Raw genomic sequence first — 10,317 nt, forward strand, 5'->3', positions numbered from 1 at the left:
AAAGAGCTTTGTGGCATTTTATAGATTAGCTACTGGATTGCAGCATATGCTTGTGTGGATAAAGTGGAACCACTTCATAATATGCATGAAGCTGACCGAGAAGGTGAAGGAAATAGAGAGAGCCAAGTCAAAGCACAATATCCCACTTCAGAGGCTGCACCAGCCTCTCCTCTTCAGTGCTTTGCAGGTTGGGTGGGAGCTCTGTACATGTGCAGGGGCCTGGGGAGGGCAAACTTAAAAGCCCAGGCAAAACACAGGGTTGCTTTCTGTTCATCTTGTGCTGCCTCGTTGCAACAAAATGTAGGGAAAGAAGAAACTATTCACACAACATGGTCCAGTGTAAGAAAACAGAGAAATATCTCCACAACATTGTATCCACCTCTTCTAGTGCCATAGGAGCCAACTCCTAGAAGCTGAGGTCCCTTCAGCTACCTGATAAAATATTTGAGGGGAATAAGTCTCCCCAAAGTTGATGGGCACAGTGGCGTAGCGTGGGAGGTGCGGGGGGGCCCGGCCGCACCGGGTGCAACATGGGGGGGGCGCTCGCACTCGCAGCTCTCTGCCCCTACCTGGCTCGAGTGCTAAAATCCACGGGTTAGGGGGCGCAAATTACTTGCCTTGCCCCGGGTGCTGACAACCCACGCTACGCCACTGGATGGGCATTGCCAATGGTGTGTGTGTGTGCCACATCCTGTGCTCAATTATGCCGAGTGGGACTTATCGGGGGGGACCCCAATATTTTTTCAAGATGGCTTCAGTGCTGTACTGCAGCTCACTTCTTCTCTGGTTGCAAAACAGGGATGAGCAACTTGTGACCTCTAGTTGTTGAATTCTCAGCTCTTCTCAGCTTCAGCTAGCATGATCAATTTGTCGCTGCTGCAAAGCTCACCAAGAACTTTTGTTTCTCTCTGGCTGTGTCCACACAAAGGCATTCATGTGCACATGGGTCACTGTTTCTGCATGCACATTTGAACAACTTAGTCCACACACAAGCACTTTCAGTGTTAATGCCTCTGAAATCTATCTCAACCAGGCAGGCCGTGTCTTCCTTTTCTCTCTCACTATCCTCCCCACTGCAGTAAGTGCTAGGGCAATTGTTATTTTCAATACGGCCATTTTGTGCAAGATTATGTATGCACAATGGAGGTAGAGAGTGTAGTAATAAATGGCAGCCAGGGAAACACCACACATGTAAAAAAAAAAAAGCCACAATGTGCTTCATTGTGTCCACAACTAAGTGATATTATTTTATATTGGATTTTCTCCTCATATCTAATTATCTGCACGTTGGGAAAACTGAATTTAGTGGGGAGAAAGTGTGGGCTGCTACTTGGATGAGGGTGATATCATGTGGATGCTGTGATGAGAGACAGAGAGAATCCAATTAAACTCCAGTGTGGATGAGCCCTTACTCTCCCCGGTCTATTTCCACTCCCTGGTTTAAAATGCAGCTTCTATTGTCTCTTTTCACATAGCAATTAAAGATTACATAATTCTAAACTGGGAGGAGGAAGAGTATGCCTTTCTATCCCATTAAGAAGACTTTTTTTGGGGGGGGGGATCCAGCTCTTGAGTACTCCCAGACAATAATCTCCTTAACAAAGTGTCTGGTAGCATGGCGTTTGCAGATGGACAACTCTGGATTTCTTTAAGCGGGTCATCAAACTAGAACTGCTCCACTGCTGGTGCAAACTGCTTGTCTAGCAGCTGGACTGGTACCATTGCAATTTGTGCTAGATTCTTCTAGAAAGTCATGGTTTTGAACGCTTGAGTCACTGTAGTTGTCGCCATTGATGAAAAACGCTAACCAAAGAAGTAGAAATTGCCCAAACAGCTGCCACCTGTTCTGTGATCAATTAGCAGAGGTTCCTGAAAAAGCCATCTCTCTTCTGGTTTTCTCACATTCTCAGAAACCCCAGACTACCTTGTCATGGAATGGGTGCATGGCCAAGACATGTGGAAGCATGGAATACATGACACCTTCATTGCATTGAAGGTATGGATGTATATGGTACAGAAGACTGGTGCTGAAGTACACACATCTGCTAGAATTGTGGCATAGATCAGGCACAGGGAACTGGTTACCCTCTAGATGTTGCTGGAGTACAGTTTCCATCATTCCAAACCATTGGCCTTGGTGACTGGGGCTGATGGGAGCTGGAGCTCCACAGAATTTAGGGGGCAACAAGGTCCTCATCTCAGATGCTGGTGTGAGAACATGCAGTTGGTTGCAGATGATTATTACTACTCCTCCTAGTTTTCTTATACCTCATCCTTCCTCTCATATGATCCCATATCCAGAAGTGATAACTGGATAACTGGAATAAGTGGGAGGCCCCCGATCCTAGATCAGCTTACTTGAAAGTATGTTCTGCTAACACATTTGTTTATTTATAAATCAATACTTTAACCCAGTATTTGAGTCCAAGACCTAAAGACAGCCAACCACAATAGTATTCACAAAATAGAAAGAAGAAAACCACGGCAAATAAATACAATCTTAAAACAAAAACCATCACTGGCGCAAAAATACAAAGCCAATTTTCCACCAGCCCAAATGCCTCTTGAAAAATCCCACTCTTTGCTGTTCATCGAAAGGCAAACAACAAAGAAGCTAGGCAGGGAAGTACATTCTATAGTCTAAGCTCCACAGATAAAATATTCAACGAGTGTAGAATCTGCATTCCTGTGCACACGAATAGTTGTGTGAAAGACTCATACAATTATTCACATGCAACATTCAATAAGTGTACATTGTTTCATACAAACACTTGTAACTGCATAGAGATAGCTTCTAGCTGTATTCAGGAAAACATGTGAACAAGTCTAACGTTGTACAAGTTAGAAGAACGAAATACAGAGGAAGAAGTGATGAAAAGTGTCATTTAAGAGAAGGAGAGGGGAGGGAGGGAGAGAGAGAGAGTTTTCTTCCTGTTCTTTTCATAGTTCTATTTTATAATCACAAGAGGGGAAAATGCAGAATGTGTGTCATGCTGGGATATCTCAATTTCTCTGCTGGCTGCAGCAGTATCCCAGCATGATACACACTACAGCTCATTTGTTAATTTTATAAGTACCCTTTACTTGCACTTACAAGCCATTTTCAATTTTTGTGGATATGGATATTAAGAACTGGCGTGAGGATACTCGATGGAAGGAGCCAGTTTAATGCACTGCAATTACTTCTTTTATAAGATATTGGCAAGAACAATATCAGGCATTAAATCTCTTCACCCTATTCCAAACACCACACTCACGGAAGCTTATTTCTTTATTTTTTTCACATTTCATTGACCAACACTGAAAGTGTGAATTGTTATTTCAACAGAATGTTTCAAAATGTTAAGATCTTGATCTTACACATTGAGTCTCACTTAATTTGGTAGAGGCAATTCATTTTAGCACTAAGCAGAGCCCAAATACAGTGAGTTATTCCTCATCCCTCAACAAGACACACCCTTGCCTATAATTTGATGAATGCTAAGATGCCTGTCAGAAGGTACGCGGGTGGTGCTGTGGGTTAAACCACAGAGCCTAGGGCTTGCCAATCAGAAAGTCAGCAGTTTGAATCCCCGTGACAGGGTGAGCTCCCATTGCTTGGTCCCTGCTCCTGCCAACCTAGCAGTTTGAAAGCACCCTCCAGCGGGAAGGTAAATGGCATTTCCATGCGCAGCTCTGGTTCGCCAGAAGCGGATTAGTCATGCTGGCCACATGAGCCAGAAGCTGTATCCCGGCTCCCTCAGCCGGTAAAGCGAGATGAGTGCCGCAACCCCAGAATCGTCTGCCACTGGACCTAATGGTCGTGTCCCTTTACCTTTAATATGCCTGTCTATGTCCAAATGCTATATAAATCTCACAATGAATTATTTTCTTTTCTCCCAGCGCCAGGGAACCTGTGGCCCTCCAGATGTTGTTGGACTCCCACAAGCCCTAGGCAACATGACCAAAAGTAAGGGATGATGGGTATCTGAGCCCAACAACAACAATTTATTTATACCCCGCCCATCTGGCTGGGTTTCCCCGGCCACTCTGAGTGGCTTCCAACAGAATAATAAAAACAAGATAAAACATCAAACATTAAAAAACTTTCCTAAACAGGCCACAGGTTTCTGAACCCTTGCTTTTTCCCTCTTCACCCACTATTAGTCCCATGTTACAGCACACAGGATAAAGAAGTGGGGCTGCGCTCACAGTGGTTGTTGAGGTTATTACTATTGCACACCTGGAAGCCTTTGGGCGGTTAAAAAAACCTGACTATTGTATTGAAATAGAAAATATCCAGTCTAAAAATATGGTTCAAAAGATTTATTTACATAATTTAACTCCAAAACAACTTAAAAGAATAAAAGTTACATTCAGAAAGCTGCATAACATCTTATACTTGTCCCTGCATAAAACATACTAATATCTTAGATTACAAGTATCTTGCATCCTGAGCCAAAAACCTAAGTCTCTTCTCCAAACAGTACGATACAAGGATATTATACATTTATTTTCTATTAGCATGTGACTGTTTACTGGAGAAAAGAGATTAACATGCCAATTCTCTTTGGTAGCTTGAATATCAAGAGCTCACACCCAAGATGGATGCCTACAGATCAGCATATGCATAGATCTGTAATAAAATCCCTTTCATATGGCCAGCAGAGATACAGGCAACCCCCTATTTGCACACTGGTTGCATTCTGGGTCATGGTGTGCTTGTGTGAAATCACATGCAATTGAAACACCCCACGTCACCCCCTACCCCCTGCTCCACCCCCGCTATGCCCTTTGACATCTTTTATTACGTTTCCAGGTCAGTTCCAGGTTCGGCTCTGTTAGTGTGTGTGTGATCGTGCACATATTGGTCACACTTAAAATGGGGGTTGCCTTACAATCCCATGATACATTCCCACAAATGATTAACTTATCAGGCTGTTCTTCAGCTTCAATGGAAATTTCTAGCCATGCTTCACAGTACAATACAGGCACATTATATATTTATTTTCCATTTCAAAGAACATGAAACCATTATACTTCAATTGGGTGCTCCATCTTGCCCTTTCTTTGATATCTGCTCATAACGTTTGAACAATCCATAGGGAGATGGATATTTGCACATTCCAGGGGTTCTGTAGAATCTGGAATCCTGAATTAACAGAGTTTCAGATTCCTTGGAAGCCGCTGAGCAGACAAGTATACAGTCGTACCTCCTTTTGCGTCCGGGATCCATTCCAGAGCCCTGGACGCTCGACAAAGCAGTGCTCTGCGCATTCGCGAAGCGCGATTTAGCGAGCGGCAAACCCAGAAGTTACCCGTTCCGGTACTTCTGGGTTTGCCGCGGACGTTTGACGAAATGGACCCTAAACGGGGCAGACTCAAAACGAGATACCACTGTACACTATTTCCATATTGTACATGAAGCTTTTGGAGGAAGTCCTAGACAACGTCATGTTAGGAACTGTGATACTCAGCATGGACTGTCTCCTTGCTCCTGTGTACAGAAACACAAGAACTCATATCCTTCCCTGGATAGCATAGTCAGTAGACCATGGAACTCATCTTGCCTGACCTCCTGCAATAAGATTCAGGGTTGTGGGTTCAAGCCCCAAGTTGGGCAAAATATTCCTGCATTGCAGGAGGTCAGGCAAGATGAGTCTACAGTTCTATGATTATATGTTCCTACAGCTTGAAGGCCTCATTTCAATGTAACACAAGATATTTAAGTGTAACACCACAGATGGAAGGGGAAAATCTGGATGTACCAGATGGGAACAAACCTCCCAGATCCTTCCTCACACACACTTTAGATAGTACAGAAAGTACTCTTCATGCGTTGGCAAATTGTGTTCAGATAAACTCCACAATTGCAAAGCATCATTGTGTCTTTGCCATGTTTTCTTACTCAGCTGACATACTGGAGATGTGTATTTTCCCCTCAGTAGAGAAATCCTCTTTTCCCTCCATGTAATTGTGTTGTTGATGATATTATTTAGCAAAACATCTTCCAGGGAAACTTGTCTAAGCACTGCAGCGTGGCAGGTGGCAAACAGTTTGCTATCTGAGGAATGTTCGAATGCCAGCATTTCAGGGACAGAGCAGCTTGGGAAGTATTAGTGCCGATGAATGAAACTGAAATGCAGCTTAACTAATACCTGCTATTGCTTCAAACTCTCCAGAGAGAGTCAGTGTTTAGGGTTATTTTCTTTTTAAAAATGTAAAAGTGTTATTAGCCAGATTTCATCACTCTGTAAATTACAGAAGCAGCCGCCTCCTTAGAGAACACAGAGCTCCTTAGCTCTCTCAGGCAGTAAATAACAGTTTGCATTGTGTTATCTGGAGAAATAAAATATTGTGCTTTCAGATTTCTGCATTCAGCTGCAGCTTTGCACCGGGCTTAATGTCTCTTTATTTTCCATGTAAATGGATTTTCAAAATTGTTTCTGTGGAAAAAGTGAACGCATATCTTTCTATTTTTCCACTTAATGTTATTGAGCTGGCATTTGAGTGAATTATGAAAAATCAAGAACCTGAGACCCATAGCCCTGCAAGAAGTCCATTGTACAGTCAGAAGCAATTTCTGCAGAACAATGAGAGAAAATCCAATAGATCAGGAAATGGGCATGGGGGGAAAAGCAGCGGTACTTTGTTTTATTAATAATTTAGATCTCATTTTCATCTTAATTCCTCATATTTTGTTGGGCTTTGTCCTCTAACCGAAGCAGCCCCTGCTTGAGAAATTCCTAGTTGCAAAAGCATTTGCCCAACCGTTATATCATACTTACATACAATATAATTTCCCACAGACTCTGAGGCAGATCTGAGCTCCAGCAGACTGGCCCTTCTCACATTATCATGTATAAAGATCATAACTAGTCTAGTGCTTGCTGGTAAAAGAACAAGGATACTTGATTCTTCAGTTGAATATATCACAAAGACATGGGGACTTTTCTCTTATATTGTGAAATAAGCAAAGCTTTCATTCTCTGTGTAAAAATATTTATTAATATAAGGAATTTAAGAGTGCAGATAGCTAACCAAGAAGAATAAACAACTGAAGCCACTATTAATGTGAACATCACAACCAGTTGGTATTATTTTCCCTCACGTCTACCTTTAAGCAACATTTAAAATAAACAAATAAAAAGCCCTGAACATTCCTAGATTTCATTGAAGGTATGGTTATAAACTTAGCTTGATGGTAGAACATGTATTTTGCATGCAGAACATCTTGGGTTTAGTCTTGGACATCTCCAGTTTTAAAAAAGCAGGTAGAAGATGGTGTGAAACACCTCTAGAAGCTGCTGCCAGTCAGGCAATGCTGGCTCCGATGGACCAATAGTTTGGCTTCCTATGTATTTACGACAGGAAGAAAGGCTTTGCTCTCTTATTGCTAATCCTTCATCCGCAACACCCCAACCAATGTAGTATGGGCACCTAGGTGGTTCCTCATCATCAAGGGAAGTGCTAATATTCCTGTGGTGCAGAATCAACCCAGAACTTGATTCAAAAACCTTGTGGTCTTGAGCTGGAGTCTAACCTAGTGAGGCATGATGTGTATACTTAAGGTTCAGAGTTCAAGCAGACAGAATAAAGGTGTGCAACTCAGATCCTTGTGGCTAGCAGACTGTATGGAGCCTCTTGATTGGCCTAGCCTAGTCTAAATAGTAGGAGCTTAGAGTTCTATCTTTGTCTGGTCAACAGAGCAACGTGTTTTTCCCCTTTTACTTCAGGCTCCAACTTCCAAGTCAGGTTACTGCCCTCAGGGACCATCTGTGTGCACAGATCTATATGGGAGTAGAAGTGACTACATAATCGCATGAGCACTGTTCCAGAGTATTTTTCATTAGATCCATTTGAAAAAAGATTGGTTAATGAAGAAATTACATATCTTTCTACTTACAAGTGTTGAACTAATGGGCTGATGAAGAATTCAACGAAACAGTAGTTGTTATCCGGAAACACTGTTCAGCAGAGTTCAGAGTTGGACATCAGAATTGGACATTTGCTGATTATACAAAGCTTCACAGCTTGCTCTCCGCTGGGTAAAGTCTGGCACTGTGATTCATTTAAGGACTTTCAGAGGCTTTTAGAGACTTCAGTTTGTTAGTTTTGATGTTTTGAATTATTCCATAAAGTTTTTCACATTGTTATTGTTTCTGGCCATCGTGTTGCTTTTGAGATTGCTGCCAGTCCCAACTCTAGCAGGAGCTAAAGTGAATATTTCCATGGAATCTTCTTTCTCCTGGATACGAAAAATTAAACACTCCCTGGAAATAGTTTCTTTTGGTCTTCAGGAATTATACGCTCTTCCACTGATCTGCTGTCCTCCATCTTTCAGTGAGAGCAAGGTCTTCAGATCTGTTGCATTTGTTTTGTCCTACATGAAAACTGAAGAAGGTCACATTATTATTATTATTATTATTATTATTATTATTATTATTAGGGTTATTAATGAACAGAAACTTCTGAAGGACATATAAATGATTAATTGAAAAATAAGAGTTTCCTTAAATTGCTTTGAAAGAAGAGAGTTACCAAGGTTCAGACTTGCTCCAAGCAATGTATGTGTGATCGAATGGCACTTATTTAGTGGTAAAGAAAGTATGCTCTGCTCATGCTTATAGGCTATCTGCTCTTCACTATTAGATCAGATATTCCAGGTACAGTGGTGCCCCGCAAGACGAATGCCTCGCAAGACGAAAAACTCGCTAGACGAAAGGGTTTTGCGGTTTTTGAGCTGCTTCACAAGACGAATTTCCCTATGGGCTTGCTTCGCAAGACGAAAACGTCTTGGGTTTTTTGCAAGTTTGTTTCCTTTTTCTTAACACCCTTAATACAGTTGCGATTTGACTTCGAGGAGCAACTCATAGAACGTGGTGTGGTAGCCTTTTTTGAGGTTTTTGATGATTTTTGAAGCTTTTCCAAAACTTTTCCAACACCGTGCTTCGCAAGACGAAAAAATTCGCTAGACGAAAAAACTCGCAGAACAAATTAATTTCGTCTTGCGAGGCACCACTGTACAGACTTTTGACTGGAACAAAAACTCTCTTTAGTGGCAGATCTCTAATAATTTCAATTGATAAATGGTTAATATGGAACAAATGAGAGAATATTGTTAATGTTCAGCAACTCATATTTGTTCTCAGTGGGACATTCTGTTTCATCTTCAAAAGAGCTAAAACACTCCCAGTAGCTATCCATAGAATAGTAATAGAGCAAGACTCTTTGGCAACAGAGTTCTGCACATTTTCAGTTGCCAGCAATTAATTCCAGAATTATTTATTTTTGTTCTTTCCTGCTCATTCCTCATTCAACAAAAAATGAACATAAATCTGCTGGAAACATATGCATGTATGTGTCTCTGTGTGTAGGAGGGGTCTTCACACCATAACAAAGTGAAATTGCTAAAGGAAACAAATTCAAGAAGTGAAATTGTGCACAGAAGCCCAAACATAAGGCACCTACCAAATTACATTAAGAAAGCATTAGAGTAAGGCTTATAACAGCCTAAAACAGGAGGTAAAGGAAAATGGGGGGGGGGGATAAGCTGCTGCTTGTTTTTCCTTTGTTACTACCCTCCAGTTCTTTGGAGAATTTAAGAAGCAGTAGAGGAAGTAAAATATTTTAAAGGGGTGAAACCATGAAGCCATTTGGAGCACAGAAGCAAGGTATGGAAGGCATGAAAAGATGCCCAAGTCTACTATTAGCAGGGGGTGCAAGAAGGTAGGTATGCATGCCTTCTGAGTGGGGGGGGGGGGAGAGAGACAGACAGACAGGAGAAAGACTATAAATTGCTCTTCCTTGACCACAGTTTTGAAATCAGCATTTTCCAAATGTTACCTGCAGGTCCACAGCTGAGATTATAAAAATGCTAAACGGAGGCAGCCCTCAGGTTAAAAGGAGGGGGAAGGGAGGACCATAGAACAACGGCAAAACCATAGCTGTCAACTTTTAGGTTTGAAAATAAGGGATCAGCAGCCTCGAAACTAAGGGATCAGCAGCATAGCTGTCAACTTTCGGATTTGAAAATAAGGGATCAGCAGCCTCACCTGTCCCGGAGACAGTCTATGGGATATCTAGCAATCCGGGATAGCAGCAGGAAGCAGCAGGAAACGGTGCTGAAATAAGGAAATTTCCTGCCAAAAAAGGGAAGGTTGACAGCTATCTGCAAAACACATGTTTTCAACTAAACACCACCTCATATCTGAATCCCAAAACAAAAGTCTTCATATCCAAGGAGAGAAGGTAAAAATCAATATGGTGTTATGAGTCTGAGGGTGCTAGACATCTCTAAAATCCTGGATCCAGCAAAAGGTTAGACTTTAAGCCTGC

The sequence above is a fragment of the Podarcis vaucheri genome, assembly GCF_965113315.1.
Source record: "Podarcis vaucheri genome assembly, chromosome: 11".
NCBI classification, from domain to species: domain Eukaryota; kingdom Metazoa; phylum Chordata; class Lepidosauria; order Squamata; family Lacertidae; genus Podarcis; species Podarcis vaucheri.